At 38.8% G+C, this 18,413-nt stretch overlaps 1 protein-coding gene across 2 annotated transcripts in view; it reads right to left on the reverse strand.

Annotated features, from left to right (window-relative positions):
- The window catches only part of L (zinc finger protein Lobe), a 98,131-nt gene that overhangs the window by 29,657 nt on the left and 50,061 nt on the right, over positions 1 to 18,413 (reverse strand). The gene's annotated exons all lie outside the window — the stretch shown is intronic.

The following is an 18,413-nucleotide window of genomic DNA, read 5'->3' on the forward strand; positions in this document are numbered from 1 at the left end:
TTTATTTGTATTGTGCTAGGCTGGCGATCGCATCTCATCACTTGCACTTTTCTTTTATTGCATTCGATCCTATTTTTACGAAATATAGGTACCCTCCTGATGCCCAGAGTCCTTTATAAAGGACTTTTTGTAATTCGAACATCAAACTCTATCATAATTGATATAAAGTTTGATGTTCATAAATCAAAAATTTGACTTGAGCATCAAGAGGATTTATAAACCGGAAGCTAAAGGAATGAATGAATTTTCTTTCATTGACAAAATAAATAACTCTTATATTCTACTTCCGCTCTAATCCCAAGCGTATCAGCATAATCAATCGTCACACGGCTGATGTGGGGAATGAGGCAAAACAAAACACCAGCGCGCACTCGTAATGACAAGAGACGCTAAAATGACAGACGACGCTAAAAGCTTTTCGAATTTCAAACGTGATCAAGAAAAACTGACGAGTGATTTTCCTCGTTCCACCCACGGCGTGGGCGCGGCCAATGGGCGCCGACGCCCCGCGCGCCCCGCGGCACTAGCTCTACTACTCATTGTCTACAGTTTTTGTGATAGCTTATTAGGTATGTCATTAGCACCGTTTTGACAATGATACCTATTTTGGTTGGGTCATAAAAACATTCTTGCACTACTATGTGTTACGAGACGAAGTAGAATTGGTTATTAATAACTAAAGAATTATTTAATGAAACTCAAGTAGTTTTCAGTGCACATTCTCTTATCTTTTGATGAGATAGAGCTTTCGCAAAATAGTTTCTGTTGAATTAGGTACTGATGTACTGATGTCAGTTTTATATTACATCTCACTATCCCCACATCACCTATTGTAGTTAATTCAAGAAAATGTGATTTACACAAAAATAGTAAATCCTTTTTCAGTAATAGTTAAACAGGGTACCAGTATCTTGCTGGTAACGGTCCCAGCCGGCTCCGCTGGCCGCGCGGCCGCCGCCCGAGGGCAATTTCGTACCGCGGCGCCTTAGTTTAGAATATATTACTTATTATTTACCTTTTAGTTTAGAATATATTACCCGGATTACGCCGCACCAACTGCGGTCACTTTACGGATCAACTCGACAAACATTCACTAGTAATCGCACCCTCGAGATTGATATTTGAGTGAAACAAAGTTTCACATCAAACGAAAGTATGTAGGAACATTACTAATTTTAGAACAAGAGCCATAATGTATCCGTATTGTCAACGTTATACATTAAAACTTTTACTTTTAAAACTGTACATTATTCGAATGGAAACATAAAATTATTGGATTTCTATAATAGATTGTTAAATTTACCGACTCTATCTCAATGCCGTTATTGTTTTTCTTGGGCGCTAAGCAGTTGATTTAAACAAGACACGTTTCCCGTTGTTCCACAAACAGTGTAGCAGGGACCTAATGGGCGTACAGATTCTGACAAATTAATGAACATTAAACATGCAGGAGATGTTCGCGGAGCCGGGCGGGATTGACACCGAGTTGTCGGTTGTCGGGCGCCGGCACGATGGAATACAAAAGGGTTAAACATTAATAAGCACCCCCTCCTCTACCCTGACATGGACGATTAGTCTGTCACTGAGCCAAGTCTCCGAGTCCTGAATAAAGTATTATGAAAAAGTGCTCCTTATCTCGCGAGCCCTGCCGCGACCGCAGACGGTCTGATGAGGGTCTAAAAATATTTCCACTTGTTTCTCACTTTAAGCCCGCTCAGAGGGGACAACTTCGTGATATTTAGGGACAACTTTTTGCACATTTCATACTGCAAAGCTACTTATTGATTATTTTTAAGGTCTTTCACGGTATTATTCTATCTATAAACACATTACAAAAGAGGTTGACTCATTGAGCACGGGAAACTGTACCATCTATACTCTGGAACGAGATTTAGTTGTCTATCAGCGTGTCATTTTTATATAACGTACATACTTATCCACAAATAAACAGTAGCACCAACCGATGTAATAATAGATGTTTGCTTATAAAAAGGTAGAGCCAAATATCTTTGTGGGATTATCAACAGAGAATTTTCAATTTAAGTTTTTTGTATAGACATTTAAAAATGAATTGCTAAGCGTTTTGCAGGCTTTTTGTGAGCACGACCTTACTGCGCTGGTGCTAAGTTGTAACAGACACGTAAAAAGTCATAGATTATGGACAATTTACGAAATAAATAATGGTAATTGGTTTTTACCATTAGGGACCTATTACGAAATGTTGACAGATATTTTAGCATATTCCAACTAATTAATCTTTGTTGCTCGGCTATTTTCGCATTATTTCGGAAAATAAATAATGAAATATTTACTCTATATATGTACCTACTTCACGTCATTGAGAGAAGCCGGTCCGCATAAAGTGAAAAGGGCAACTGACTGAAAAACACGATAGAAGCCGAAACACAAAAAATCAAGCTTCAAAGATCTGAACTAGGAGGACTGTACAAAAAACGAATCCGAGATATGTATTTCAACCGAGTGATTGGGTGAGTTTTACTGAATTACTAAGTTGACAATGACAAATGTTTCAGTTCCTACATTTAACCAATGATCAAAGTAGAACCAAGGAGTAGAACGCACAAAGACATAACATCATCTTGTATAAACAATTTACTGAAAAATCTTTAACGAAGTGTTTATACGGACTTGCTCCACCACTGAACGAAATATTCTGGATCAATTTTGTATTACCTTGTAGGTACATGTACACTTCATAGCAACTACATCGCCCTCAAACCGTCCTCTATTGCCGTTTATACACACAGTATTGTATTACACTCCGGTTCCAATTACGACGGCTGGTGTCTCTGCGGCCTGCATATTTGATGAGGCGGAGTGACACCGCGCCGGCCCGGCCCAAGACGCTAATGCTAACCCTTGATCTGCCCCGTTCGAACCATCGACACGTTAATCTTTAATTCGTAAAATGGATCATTAAGCATTTCTCGAAGGTTCTACAGTTTTAAATTATCCCCTAATTGACTGAAACTGAATTGACGTGCGAGAAAGAAAAATCCATTACGTATTGAAAAAGGCAAATTGAAATGTGATAATGTCGCATCGTTGAACTTTTTAGTACTCCGGTAAGTAGGTTACATTAACCTGCATTACAATAACGAAATAGCTCTAAATGGTAATTTTGTGGACAACGGTTCGCTTAAGAGCGCATTTAAGAAAGGCGGGTCGCTGGAATGGGCGATCACGATCAATTTAGACTTTCCGGCTTATGTAAAAGGTTTTTACTAAGAATACTTTTATTACTTATTTATTTATTACTCTATATTTGTGTCCCACTGCTGGGAAAAGGCCTCCTACAATAACCTCCAGAGCTATGTACATCCCGCCACTCTTATAAATCTAACTATAGTTATTTTAATTAAGCATATCATCTTTTAAAATGTTCATGCGCAAACCTGTTTCAATTTAGTAGATTTTTACCAAGGGGAAATCTTGTAATCCTTTTTGTTCATCCAGATACCCTGGGAATAAGTAACTTACCCAATTTGTTTAATAAACAAACGCTCCTAAAATAAAAGTAAAATCTCGGAATTCTTGACAGTTTACTATTTTTTAAGCTATCTTTTGTTAGTAAAATAAAAATGTTGCAAAACTACAACATCTACAACTAAACATTGATTAAAATATTGTTTATTTTATTACCTACATTAACTCTAAACCATGACGAACTCGCATTGTCAACAACCGTCGGTATTTTTTGCCTCTACCTGCGTCCCGAGAGAGCACACGTCTGTTTATGTCTCAATAAATCAATGGGCTGGGCTGAGCCGTCATTCCGGTGTATTCCGGTCTATTAGGACGTCCTTCACTTCCCTTTACGTCATTTTTTGCGTAACTCCTTTACTGCAGCTCTATTCGAGCGCGTGTAGGGGAGTTCTGTTGAAATTGAATTATGATAAGATACTTGTAAGTCAATTAAGGGTGTGCTCGTTATTACAAAATATTGCCTTGCTTTTATTCCATTTGACCGCATTCAATTTTTACTAAAAGAAAAGTAAAATTAAAAAGAACGTACCATGAAAAACACGTCACCTCTAGAGTTAATTTTTAAGTGCCCAAATGGTTTTTGTTTTAATACGTGATAAGTAGGTAATAAACTGCAAAGCTGGTATCACCATAGAAAATTATCTATTAGCAAATTATAAAACAAAACAATATCAAATGTCTTTGGTACCTATTGTCACATAATGTATGCAAGAGGGAAAATGGTAGGTGTAGAAGTTCGTAACCCCGAGCAACTAGGTGACTGGACGCTTACATTCACCGAGATTGTTAGCAATATCGTAGGTACCTACATACCTATGAAATAAAATTTTACAAAAATTTATTACTGTGAAATATCACAATTTACGTTTGAAACATTATATAATTAACCCTTATGACATTGCTTTGGCGTGGATTTGGAGTGCGTATATACACGTGAGCCTACTCAATCGATCAAAAGTAAATATTCCGTCAAACAATTCACAGATCTCGATAAGCATAAAATGAAAGCCACACAAGATAAATGAACAAGAGGGTGTGACGTTTTTGTGCAAGATCTGTCTCAAGATAACGCGGCAGGGTGGTCCGCCGGGTGACGTGCTCTTCGCTCCACCCATGGGCTATTTTTTTCGTATGCATTCTGTAAAACAAAACCTTCCAAAGTGTAAAACTTCTGTCAATATAGTGTGTCAGCATAGCGTTATAGTTTTCGCGTAAGCTTCGATTCAGCGTTAAACCAATGATACTTCCTACCTATTTGGTAGGTACACTCACGTTCCATAATCCCAACATAAGCATTAGATCGTGACAAAAGTTAACACTTTCAACCATAACTACGTCAGATTCCGACACGACAATCTACGTAATAAACACCCTTCACGAAACTTGGCCCATATGATAATGATCGAGTAATCGGTTATCAGCACGGTAAACTTAGTAACCGCATCTTTGTCGCGTTTGCTCTTTCTAGCTACACTGATATGAAAGAGATGTGTAAGAAAAAATAAAGCGTGTAAGTTGTTCTAGTGGAGCATTTGTGGCAGTTTAGTGTGGGTCGCAGGCGGCGGCGGCGCGGCAGTCACGTCGCGCGGCGATCGTATCCCAGACGCGGCGCGCGCTCTCGTGCGGCGTACGCGCAACATCTCACACGAAATGGGTCAATTACGACGTGGGAGTGGAGCAATACGTGACCGTAGCGCCTGATCTAGGTGATATGACGGTGCTATATTTCACGCCTTTATGTATCACTGTAGGCTCAGAGGTTGCAGATAGAGCTTTGGGTTTTGATTTTTATATCAAACAAAAAATTAATTCCCTAATAGACTACTGATATTTTAAATGAGCAAAATGAACCTGTTATCTAGGTGGTTTGCGTCTGCCTAATATATTACATGTTGTAGGTACCATATTCTTATGCCCAGAAGTCCCAGCATCTCGATTTCACGGGGACCCCGAAAGTCAGATATATTCACTTAAACAAAAATAATGAATTTGCCGTCGATAATGAAAGGATGGAAATTTTCTGTTTTGTGTGGTTATGTAAAGTTCTAAGGGTTTAGTTTTATTTCAGTCATTTAGCATTGTTGAAATAAACATAAATCAATCTTCGATAAACGAACGAGGGCGTGAGCCCCCAATCACATCCACCCTCGCGGAAGAAGCAACATACAAGCGCTTAAGCATTGGCACATCACATCGCTGCCCCTAAAACACGCTCCGCTCCATTAACCATTCCATCCAAACACCACGTAAAAATAAAACCAGCATTTAAATTGTAGATGAGCATGAACAAATAGGTACCTAAGTGACAACGTAGATTACCTACACTTAAAATTGCCAATTGCGGTTGCGTAATTACGTTTTGACGCCGCAGAAACGAAACTTCCACGGTGACTTTTTATCATAACAGAATCGCTGATGCGTGGGAAATTGATCCAGTTAGAGCAGTATGGCTGGGAGTTAATTTCAACGGCATGACTAAGACTCATAGTGTGCCGGTGGAACGAATGGGGAGGCATGCCCATCTTGGTGACAATCCGCGCGTTCACAGCGCCTACTACGCCCGAGGTCACCCTGGCACCCGGTACTAGTATGACCATGAATATTATTAAAAGCAGTACTAACGAAAAATTCTAACTTCGTACCTGAAATCCGAAGCATCTCGTCAACAGCTTTCTTCTACACAAGTGGAAAGTTTTCCATTGAATGCACGACTCGTTCTTGGATCGCTGTCTCTCTTGGGACGATTGTGCAGACACAATGCAGCAGGTATCGGATCTGCGACAAATGTTGTTGTCCTAGCCGGCCCTGGCGCGGTCGTGAGCTGCCATTTTCACGGCACGTCACGCGAGTTTTTACCACCTCTTGGTGAGCTATGGCGAGTTAGTCTGCACGACTTCGATTACAAAACGCAGTCATTGAACAAAGTAGCTGAGCTGGATAACAAACTTTTTAATTGCCATTTTTATGAAAAAAAAACCGGACAAGTTCAACTCGCGCAACGCGGGTTTCATAGTCTGTTAGTACAGACACCAGCACCAATATCTGACAGGACATACGACTATATTTCTAGGGCCGGAAGGACGTGTCAGATATTTTTGCACGCTCCGCTGTGGCGACTGTACCTATGAATATACGTGTTAATGTTAACAGAATCCCTCTCCTAAGTAAGTACACCGTAACGGGTCAATTTAGATGGTTACTAACATAGACGACCAGACATTAAGGAACTATAAATTTTCAGATTTTACTTTCACGAACGGACAAACGTTGAGATACTCGTACATTTATACAAAGGCGAATTTAAATACAAGGATCCCTTTAAAAAAATTACCCAATTCAATACTTAAATGTAAAGTTAAATATTAAATAATGCTTTTTTCTGGAAGCGATTGATTTAATTTTGTCAGTGCCTATTAAACTTGGCATTTTTCCGATTTCACTACATTTTGTGTCACAAAAGAACTTGATCTGGTGTTTTTATTATACGTTTTTTGTGGGATCTCTACACGACTACGTAGTAGACGACATCCATCACATGCACTGGAACGAGGCCTCCATTCAGTCTGAATAGGAAAAGTGAAATTGTAAAGGGACATTCTTTACAAGTTACAAACTTTTATTTAACCTGCCGACCGACCGAACAATTATTTACTTATTTTGTTCGATTTAAATCTTACAAGACTAATTTCACCCACTTTTATTAATGGCATTTGTTTCAAATTTGATACGGATGTGTAGTTTGGACGACAATGTTACTGTCAGGTAAAAAACTTGCATTGATAATGAAACTTTTATAATCACTTTTTTCCATCCCTACATTTCATTACTCAAATGAGTTTTTACAGGAATAGATTTGTTAGTAAATTTCGACCTGTTTGGTACCAACCAACAGACATCTCGGACCCTCTGTGCGCGCGCGCCGAGCGAATCGGCACGTAGTTCCGGCGCAGGCGCAGGTGCCTGATGCTGCGGTCTCGCTCCACCGCCACGCCACCTGCACTAAACGCTTCACTCGGTCAATCACTACAGCCTGAATCGTGGCCAAACACCAACACCTGCGTGATGCCAATGATTTTCTAAACGCTTCAATCGAAGGTGTTGAAGTTTGAACACGAGGCAAACCACAGCCATAATTTAAACCAAGATAGGTACTAGTTGGAAACCCTTTCAAAGATTCAAAGAATTTATTTGCTCAGAATACAGTTAGTTACTTAGTTACTTTAGTTACTTATAAATTTATTATTGAAAATTAAAAACATGTTTGCCTTCGATTAAAACTCCAACTTTTATCTTGCTCCTCCGTTTCCACATGTGCCCTACAATTAGTCTGTGCGGCACATATTCAAACAAAAATAAAATACTTTATTTTTACATATGTATCGCATTAAATGTTGTGATGAAGATCTTAAAATCTTCTAGTTAACATGACATAGTAGACAACAAAACGGAGACCAATTGTATCTAATTTACGCTTTGGACAATAATTTGTAAGATTCGGAAAAGGAAATTAAGACATTTGCATAAAACTAAGATCCTGAATCGGACAGGAAGGCCGGCCCTCCGTGCCGTCTGAAGTGGCCTGCACTTCCGGCAGTTCCGGTGGCTGCGGAGTACGCCTTAGATGGACTTCCGCCTTTTAACTGGCTACACGAGTTACGATCATTGTCTACTTTGTTGTGGATGGGTACTTGAAGTTATTTTATTCCGATGTCCAACAAAGACTTTGTCAACAGGGGTAGTAACGCCTCGTCTATTTTAAGCAATAAATTAGCCACGTGTAATGTATTTGATGAGTAAAAATAGGTAAAAAAAAAAACAATTTAAACGTACGAACATATTTTTTTACGGAAAAGTGTACCAATGGTGCAGTGTGTATTTAGATTGAGTATTCATCAATTAAGTTAATTAAATGAAATTTAATGAATATTTTGTAAACATACCGTAACTAACCATTAAGTGACAAAAATAGACTCACCGATTTCAATGACGAAAAAAATGATTCTTCTTCTTGAAGTTTCAGTTTACGTCCTGTTAAAAGGACACCTGATTCGCGAAATCAGATACGCTACACCGATACCGAATATGCGCCCGAAATGCAAACTGAACCAGAATCTGCGAAGGAACTAGAAAACAAAGACAACAATAGATCTAACAGGAAATACCGCAGCGTACGAGATGAACCGTTCTGTTAACTATTGTGCAGCCATTCCGTAGCATAACAATGACGACGGACGTCAAAGACAAATGTAAACATGATACTTAAGCATCTTGTTATTCCTGAATGTTTACTTTGCGTTAATCCATTACAATTCAGCAACAGCAAATGCAAACTTAGGACGCAGGTTCAGTTTAACCGTATCGAAACGATTAAAAACAAAACAGTGGTAGACAATAAAACGACGACAGGCACAAAATACTCAATTTAAAGCCATCCATTTAGTGAACCATTAAAGTGGTTGAAAAAACTACGGAAGCGATGATTACCACACAGAGTGCGTAATAGTCTCTGCACTGCCGATGGATCATTCGATGGGGCTAAATCCAATAATGCTGCGATCGAAAATTATGGTTAGGGGTAGAAAGGGGATTAGTTACGCACGCGCCGATGAAGACCTCACCTGACTAAAGGGTTAATCATCGCCTGCTGTTCTTTCACCTTTAGATTATGTGCTGTGGTTTTGAATATAATTTAAACCAGGCAATGCTGAAAAAGGTATAAAATAAATCAGTTTGTAGGATCGTTTTATCCATACCCAGGGTTTTTTTTATTATGTTTAATCAAACCCTACCAATTTTCAGCGAGCGTCCAGTTTCAGCTGAAAACACCAACACAGCAAACAATCATATAGCTTCACATTGAACCCTTTGAATCGATTCGAATATAATCTCACAGACTCACAAGCGACATCGAATCAAATTATAATTCCTCAATTCCATTACCTTGTACTTCAACCGTGATTATTGTCCGAGCCCATGTGCGAAGGTAATTCCCAGGCCGCAGAACGAAATAAATGACTTAATCTAACGCCGAACCAGTAGCTATTTCTAAAATCAAATCGTGAACGTAATCTCGGCCACAATGAGATCGGTGATGAGTTGTAAAGACATGAATACGCTAATTTTCCGGAGACGGGAAACGTGACCGAAACGTTTGGCGGCGGCCACAGCATCACCACCATGTAATCAACGGCGCTGATACATAAAAGTGAAACGCAATCCGTGCGACCGTTACACAATCCCAGCGTGTATTTTTACGGAACATTTGTTAAATATGTTCTGTTTATTTGGTATATTTCGATAAACTGCTAGAGACAAAACGGATGTTATACTTACGCTTCATAGATTAACTTACATTACGTGCTCAATCTTTGTCGTGTACCCGGACAAGAACGACTCCCTCCCATCTTACCCCCTTTGGGTGTAGTAGGTAGAAGGCGACTAAGGGAAAAATCAGAAGACGGCAGGGGCGTCTCCTATGTGCACTATCAGCGCAATACTGCGATCCCTAAGCTGCCTGTCACACGTAGGGATTTTGGCAGCGCCCTCCCGTTATACCTCGAGAGAGCTACAGGCAACCAGTGGATGAAGTGGCGAGGTGTCGTCCTTTGTGATTTTCAACAGTGGACATCTCCCATACTTTGCATTCCAATTAGGTAATGTAGAGTTTGAAATTAAAACGAAGTTAAGTCAAAGCGGTTACATTAAAATACAATTGTTTAGCTATGACCGGTAACTTTTCGACACTTTATGGTAATTTCAAACCAATATGTCCCATGCTTTGTCTATGAACATCCTATTTTTGGGTGGTCGCGGACGGCAGGCCTTCATTTCACGCGTGTTAGCGGCCATTACCGGCCTCAACCTTAGCTCCATAGATGGATAACCACAAATTAGAATATCCAATCCAAGTAATCAATGCGATTTGCCACTGGTGGCTGATTGATGATTAGACAATGAAGTTGTCTATCTGAAGGTCGACGTTTTGTGAAACGTTAAATTTGTCACGAATCGAAGTAAGGACATCAAAAGAAGAAGAGATTGCTTTAAATAAAAGAGTTCGCCATCAATAACATGGTAAAACAACACATTATCAAGCGTGTTTTACACAGCACATTTTCTTTACTAATTTTATTCGTTAGTTATTTTTAACAAAAGTAGATAATATAGTAATTTTATTAACATATATCTCACGAGAGTTTAATTAATAAGAATAGATAGGTACGGTCAAAGACTTTAATTAATGAGCCGCCATTGTTAATTAATGCGATGTCACTAAGACGTTTACTGTGAAATGGTAAATGGTTCTATGGTGGCTCATAATCTGTAATTAAAGTCCTTAACCGTACCTATATCTCTGCATACTTACTTAACTACAAAAAAAAATGTTTAAAGCAGACTTAGTTTTGGGAAAGCATTAGACAAATTTACGTAATATTATTAATTATAATCCTGCTAGTCAAATCCGGCAATGGCGACTGCTTTACCTTCGTCGTGGAGGGAGAAGGTGGCGTTTGTAGACAGGTGGACCATCGACCAGCTCTCACGTCTTCAACGGCCATTTTAATTTTTTTTCTACAGGAAATAAGGCACGTGTCAACGAATGTCAAAGGCTCTTAGCCCTTAATCAAATTAGAGGTCTATACCGCTACCGCGCCTCTCAAAAGGCGCCATCGTAATTTTATTTTGCACTGGAAACTGAACAAGGCACCCCTTGCCATCTGGCGCCTAGAGGACAGGTCCTCTTGTTCTACCCCAGGCCCGGACGCCTTTCGTGTCTCGCGGAGTGAATTTTTCACAAACATGGCATAGAGCCAAAATTAAACTACATAATCTGTTCTTTTAGAAACATGTTACTGTCTCAACAATGGTTGTTTGGAAAAGAATTGTGAATTTTGTTCAAAATCGTAGGTACCTGCTTTTTAATGTGTGGATTATGTTTAAGTATAATTCATTAGTGGCTAATAAATAACACGAATATAAAGCTGTGTATAATAATTTTCGGATACGGCAGCAGACGCAGTGTAGATATTGGTACTTATTACTGATTTCAAGAAGTGGGCGGAGTCGAGTGATGGGTGCACACGTGGGTGCAGTGGGCGGGCTCGAGTCCGCCCATCCCGACGCTACGCCACGCCCAACTGCCACTCAAATTTAATTTCATACTATTTCAGGCCAGTCTTAATATTCAATAATAGCAATGTGGCTGGCCTAGCCAAAAATATAAATTTAGTCGCTAACAGATACCTATGCTATAGCGGCACCTTGCCAAAATGATTTGGAAACCAAGAAAATGACCACCAAAAACAAATTATAAAGGAGTTGTGTCTGTCGTTTCAGTCTCGTATTTTACTGTTTATAAATAGTAGTTTATGGTACTATTATACGAGTATATAATAAGACGCATTAAAACACACGTGTGTATTTATGAATTGAGCCGACTTTTAATGCGTAATTATGTCCACTGCTTTATTTTCACACATGAAGGGTCCACGGAAAGAACGTGTCTAGTCACCTAAGCAACTTTTTGAATTATAGCGGTTTGAAAGTTAGTCTCTCATCACTAATTACTTAGACTACTTAGAATAATACTAAGGAATAATACTAAGACTACTTAGAATAATTACTATGGTTACCATTTCTTTAAAAGTTAAAAAATATATTTTTATATTGTTTTTAGATTAAGTATTTAATTCAATGGTAAGTCATAGTACTTTGCGAGCTCTACATTAAAAGATAGATTAAAATCTCAATTTTAAAAAAGGTGACTAGACACGTTGTTATAAATAAAACAAACTAATATAGCAACAAGCAAACTGAAGGGTGACACTCTTTCACGGCCCGGATAATACCGACATCGAAATACCGACTCTGTTTTTCGTGTACACCCCCATAGAAACTGGCATGTGCTTCTATGGGCGTGTACATACAGGAAAAAAAAGGTCGGTATTTCCATGTCGGTATTATCCGGGCCGGGAAAGAGTGTCACCCGTGTCGTGTTGCGGGTGTCCATGGGCGACGGTGATCGCTCTCCATCAGGTGACCCGTCTGCTCGTTTTCCCCCTCGTTTTATATAAAAACCCACACATGACCCAAACTGAACATTAAAAATGGCGCGAAGTGAAAACTTTTCTCGCAATCATAGTTTTTTTTTATCAGAGACAAACTAGACGCGGCAGCGCGGCCTTTACACTCATATCTTCGATATCAAGTAAAGTGCGAGATTTTCATAGAGGTAGGAGGGTCCAAAAGGAGGGTCCAATCGAATTGGTTTAATTTTGAAAGATGTTCGAAATGTGAATGTTAAGTCACTGTTACACATGCTCGTCACTAGCATGCTTATAAGAATGCTTATGAGCATGCCACTAATGAGCAAAACTACCACCACTAACATCGATTTCGATGTAACATTTAACACAGACAAGAAATTTGTTCTAACGAAAGAGTTTATTTTTAGGGGAGACCGGGGACAATATAGAATAGTTACTTAGAATATTTATCAGTCTGTTGTGAAATGTTATTTTGAATTTCATTTTGAATTGTATGCATGATTTAGGCTAAGTATATTTTAATTGTACACAATTTTGCATGATACTTGTATCTGTTGAAAGCAAGTAAAAAACTGAAACTGAAACTGAAAAGTAACAGCGGGTCGAAAGTAACAACGGCTTTGTAGAGCTAGCACATATCGTTTCTCTGCTTGTGACCAGTTATCACCCCTGTATCTCAATCTTAGAAAAATTACAGTTCCTAACATGATGCAACCCTGAAATAAAATTTTAAGATTGATCTATTTGGATTGGTTTTTGGAGTCTTTTTGTATTTTTTATTTCAACTCCAAATTCGTTACTTTTACGGGTATCCCGTGAAACTATAAAAAAAATAGAAATAATATAATAGAAATTCGTGTCTAGACTCCTGTCCAGCGATGGTGTAGGAGTTATAGCACGCAAAACGGATTGCTGAGGACCTGGGTTCGATTCCCAGCGCTGGTCTCTTTTTCTGGTTTTTCTGTGCATCCATGTCTCAGTTTGTATTTTCGATATGATCTATTTGGCGCTTATTTGTCATAAGGGCGATGATATCAACATGACTACTACTAATTGTAATTCTTTATTACATTGCTTATAGAGTCTTTTAAGTTATCTTTATGCAAAACATTTAGTTTCTTGCCAAGGACGTATGAAATGAGAAAAACAGAGTTGGTTACAAAACTAACATAACGCAACGGGCTGGACAATAAAACCCGAAAAATTGCAATGAGGTCATAAGATACACCAAAAATCATTCACTTACACTCAACTAAGGGGCTGTTGACTAAATTACTTAATTTTAAGTAAAATCACCTTTCAGCATTTAGATTTGATCGGAACCAAATATATATATTTTTTACTATTAAATTTCATTGGCCAAGGTACAACGTATTTTTAGAGTACTAGGTACAACATAGCCAGTTTTTAGGTAAAAATGCGTCCAAAAACGCACATCGATTTATGTTTAGGCTGAAACAGCCCTATTATTCCGTAGCTAATGAACGCAACTTCAACATAGTTTATTGAATTTTATTACGAAAAATTAAAACATTAAGGGGCTGTTTCACCATCCAATGATTAGCGTTAACCGACGGTTAAACGTGATGCCGTCTCTGTCTATTCGAACAGTACAAAAAGAGACGGCATCACACCTAACCGCCAGTTAACACTAATCAATGGATGGTGAAACAGCCCCTAAATAAATAAGCTTCATTAAGTTCAAAAATGGTACTTTTGTAAAAGGATTTTTATTTTCATGATACATGACACAGCTCATTCAGCGTTTGCGTTTCGTTACTAACTTTACTTCGATACTTCCCGCCGACGGTTCAAATGACATAGCACATGATATTAATAATGCCGGATCATTTAAATTTAGACGACTGTCCGAGGTAAAACTATGGCCGAGGTACAACAGTTTCCCCTAGAGTTTTGTTGACATAAGTATGTATTTTAAACATTTTCTCATCTCCTATTCTCCTATATATTAATTGTAATTGTCATATGTCAATGTTAAATTATTCTTATCTTTTTCATTACATGTACTGTTGCCATGATAATGTGGGCTATACAGCCAACTTATATTTTAGTCTCGTAGCTATTTTTGTATTTGATTTCACTTTGATTTGTTTTGTGTGACTTTCCGTAATTGCACTCTCCTGTGGCCCGGCGGAAGACCAGTGCTGGTTTTCAACCAGCGATATGCTGAGCCGGGACCTTTTTATGGCGGCAACATTTCCTATTGTTATTTTTACTTATTATGTGTCATTGCTGTTATAAATAAAATATTTTCTTTCTTTCTTTCTTTCTTTCTTTCTAAATACTAGTTGTTGCCCGCGACTGCCTTTGCAAAGAATTTCGTTTACAGTTATCCCACTGGAACGCAATTTTCCGAGATAAAACTATTCTATGTCCTTTCCTGTCCTTTCTCAAGCTATCTTCATCCCAATTTTCATCCAAATCGATTTATTATTTTATTTTAATCGGTTCAAGCTGCTTCAGCGTGAAAAGGTAACAGCTAAACAGACAGACACAGTTACTTCTCATTTTTAACACTAGCATTTGCCCGCAACTCCGTCTGAAAACGCATTGACTGCCTTATACCTAATGTTAAAGCTTTGGTTGGTGTAGGTTGGGGCACGTATTTGAATATCGAAATTTAAAATATCTAAAGCTAAAACGTCGACGGTCAATATATCAAAAATCAAAATATCGAATGATCTAAATATCTACTATTATTTCTATAACCGAATGATCGATATATGTTAATATCGAAACAAAATATCAACCGTCAAAAAACTAAATATGAAAATATCGAAAATTGAAATTTCGAACGATTCTAAGGTCGAAATTCTAAATAACGAATGTCTATAATACCGAAGGGTACAATAGTCGATTACTGATAAGAAATTTAACTTTGGCACTCGCTGGCCGCTCCCGCAGCACGCTCGCTTCGTTCGCTCGGCTCGTGGTTGTTTTGGCCACAGTTGAACCTAACACGCTCCTCCTCGCTACGATATTAGGATTTTCGAAATTTTAGCATTCGATAATTGTACCGTTCGATAATTTATACTTTCGACATTTTGATTTTCGACCTTATGATCGTTCGACATTCTGATTTTCGATATCTTGGACGTCGATGATTTAATTATCGATATTTAAATTTTCGATATTCAAATACGTGCCCGTAGGTTGGTGTAGGGTGGTTAGATTAAAGCAGGCTAAACGGAATGGTGTGGAGATGGTTTGAATTCCCCAGCCCCAACTATAATTTTCTGGCAGGTAACAACCATTTATTATTAATCTAAATTAATTTTATCCCACAAGCCACTATTAGTCTTACCATCTGACTCTTATACTAACTTTTTTAAGGCTTGTTATAGTATATTTTTTATCGAGGGACTAAAATAAGCCAATATATACCCGAGATGGTTAGCCACCCGAGCTTTAGCGAGGGTCTCTATTTATCCGAGGGTTTATATTGACTTTCAGTCTCGAGGTGATAACTCTATTTTTCACTTCGATTGCGAGAAAACGCTTTCTGTTAAATAATTAATGCGTTTCTTATTCCTCCAGTCCATAAAACTTTCCTAGGTTTTTAAATAAATCTTTCTAGATTTCGACGGCAAAAGATTATCAATTATGTCTTTTGCTCTTTGCTCGACATCATAATTTTCACTATCACTTGACGACATTGTGAGAATAATCAATTTATTTTAATCGTATGATTAACGCTCTACAACAATTTCAAAGTTTTCGCGGTAAGTATTTTTTTCCAACCAGACACAGATATAACAAAATCGCATCGGCGAAATGGTCTATACACAAACTGGAATGAAGAGAATGGCGCCACCTTCTGTGCGGAAAAAGCATAGAACTAAGACCACGATTTGCAGGTAGTAGAACCTTGTGCAAGGTCCGCCCGGATTGCTATCACCATCTTGCTCGCTAATCCTGCCGTGAAGCAGCAGTGCTTGCACTGTTGTGTTTCGGCGTGGAGAGTAAGACAGCCGGTGAAATTACTGGCACTTGAGGTATCCCATCTTAGGCCTTTAGGTTAGCAACGCATCTGCAATACCCCTGGTGTTGCAGATGTTTATGGGTGGTGGTATCTGTTACCATCAGGAGACCCACTTGCTCGTTTAACATCCAGTCGAATAAAAAAAAAAAACGTAGACTAAGAACGTAACATTTTCGTCATGAATGGTCCACACGCAATCTTACTTTATGCCAAAAACAAAGCAAGTACTTGGCTGTTTGAGTTTATCTAAGTCACTCAAAGTAAATTAAAAAATTAATTACTTTTACTCCTTAGGGACTAAAGTACTCACTTTACTCCCGCCTCGAAAGGCTATATTGACCTACTTTTAGAGCAAGAGAAGTGAAAAGCTTATTTATTACTTAAATCATACATAAAATTGGTAGCAAAATGGTGCCGCTGGGTTACCGCTGGGGGCTTGACAGCCGTTTGTCTGTAACTGTTACTTTGTCAGACACAGACATAGACATAGACATAGACGCAGACACAAACGCATTGTTAATATAATATAATGTACCTATTCAATTTACAATTTGCGTCTAAAACACAAAAAGCCACTTGAAGCATTCCGTAAACCTGGTTTAAGTTTGACAGGTCCGTAAATGGGGATACTGCTAAACTACGCTCAAAAGTAAAACTAGATTCAAGTTTTTGCTATTAGACAACCTAATGGTTTATTAATTGGTTATTTGGATTTAAGGTTGTATGAGAACGGCCAAACAACTCAAAAGGAGAGAAAAAAATGCCAGGTTTGGCGGCACCTGATTAAATTTTTTGCTACAAGAATCCCGAAAGCGTGGAATCGATAGTTAAAACTTTTCCTTGAAAGGTTCCCGGCGAGTGAGTTGATTCCTTAGTTTTCCGCTAGATGTCGTCGGCGCGCTCGAGGAAAACTCTGCCCCAGCAAGTTACCCCCCGGCTAGAACTTTTATACGTCTGATAACAGAGTGCGCTGAAGAGCGGAAATTGAGTACATAGGTACAGTCGAAAAGTGAATATACTCTTAGCTCCGTTAAATCGAAGCAGCCTATTAAGTAGTATCAAAAATAATAACATAACGGCACGGCGGCTGATTCTATTGCTATTACATTGATAACTTTAATTTTGATTTTATATTTGTTGATGTTATCTTTACATCGTTGTCTTTTTCATATAGTAAACGATGGACATAGCCGCATCGTTAATTGATAGTTAGAATAGTATTGATTTCTTACGATAGACATAAATAAGAAGCCGGCGACACAAACATTTTAGTCTGCGGTCCTTTTTAGAAAGGCAAGGATGTTAATGCTAATACAGTCACTGATTGTAATCAATTTACTCAAGTATATCTACGACGACGATATATTTAGCGATGGCGGCAGTCGGCGAAGATGAAGGTGCGTCAGATACCATCAGTACTTTTGCGACACCTCGTCGCCGCGCCTCGGTTCTTGCATCAAATTCCTGATAAACTCTTTCGTTTATCTGTGAATGAACTATTATTTAGCGCAGTTAACAATAATCACGAAATTGAGCGACAATTGTAGAAGAGGCAGGCGCACGATACGCAAGGTTCCCACGCCGCAGCTTTCGCCGGGCGACCCCGCCGCGCGGCATTGTGGGCTCTGTTTGCTGCTACAAATCTGACCCACCAACCACTACAGCCAGCATAATTGCTGACGACAATCATTTGTCTTCGTCCGATAGCAGACATCCCTCTCCAAAGCGGACAAAATGAAAGGGACGCACACTGCAAGGAGACGCGCCAACTGGTATTAACCAGCCTTTCTGTCGCCCTACGCCGCGGACTGCCGTCGATATCCAGCAACGGAACAACAATCGCGGTTCCGCTCTTG

This window comes from Choristoneura fumiferana, chromosome 18 (assembly GCF_025370935.1).
Source record: "Choristoneura fumiferana chromosome 18, NRCan_CFum_1, whole genome shotgun sequence".
Classification (NCBI taxonomy): Eukaryota; Metazoa; Arthropoda; class Insecta; order Lepidoptera; family Tortricidae; genus Choristoneura; species Choristoneura fumiferana.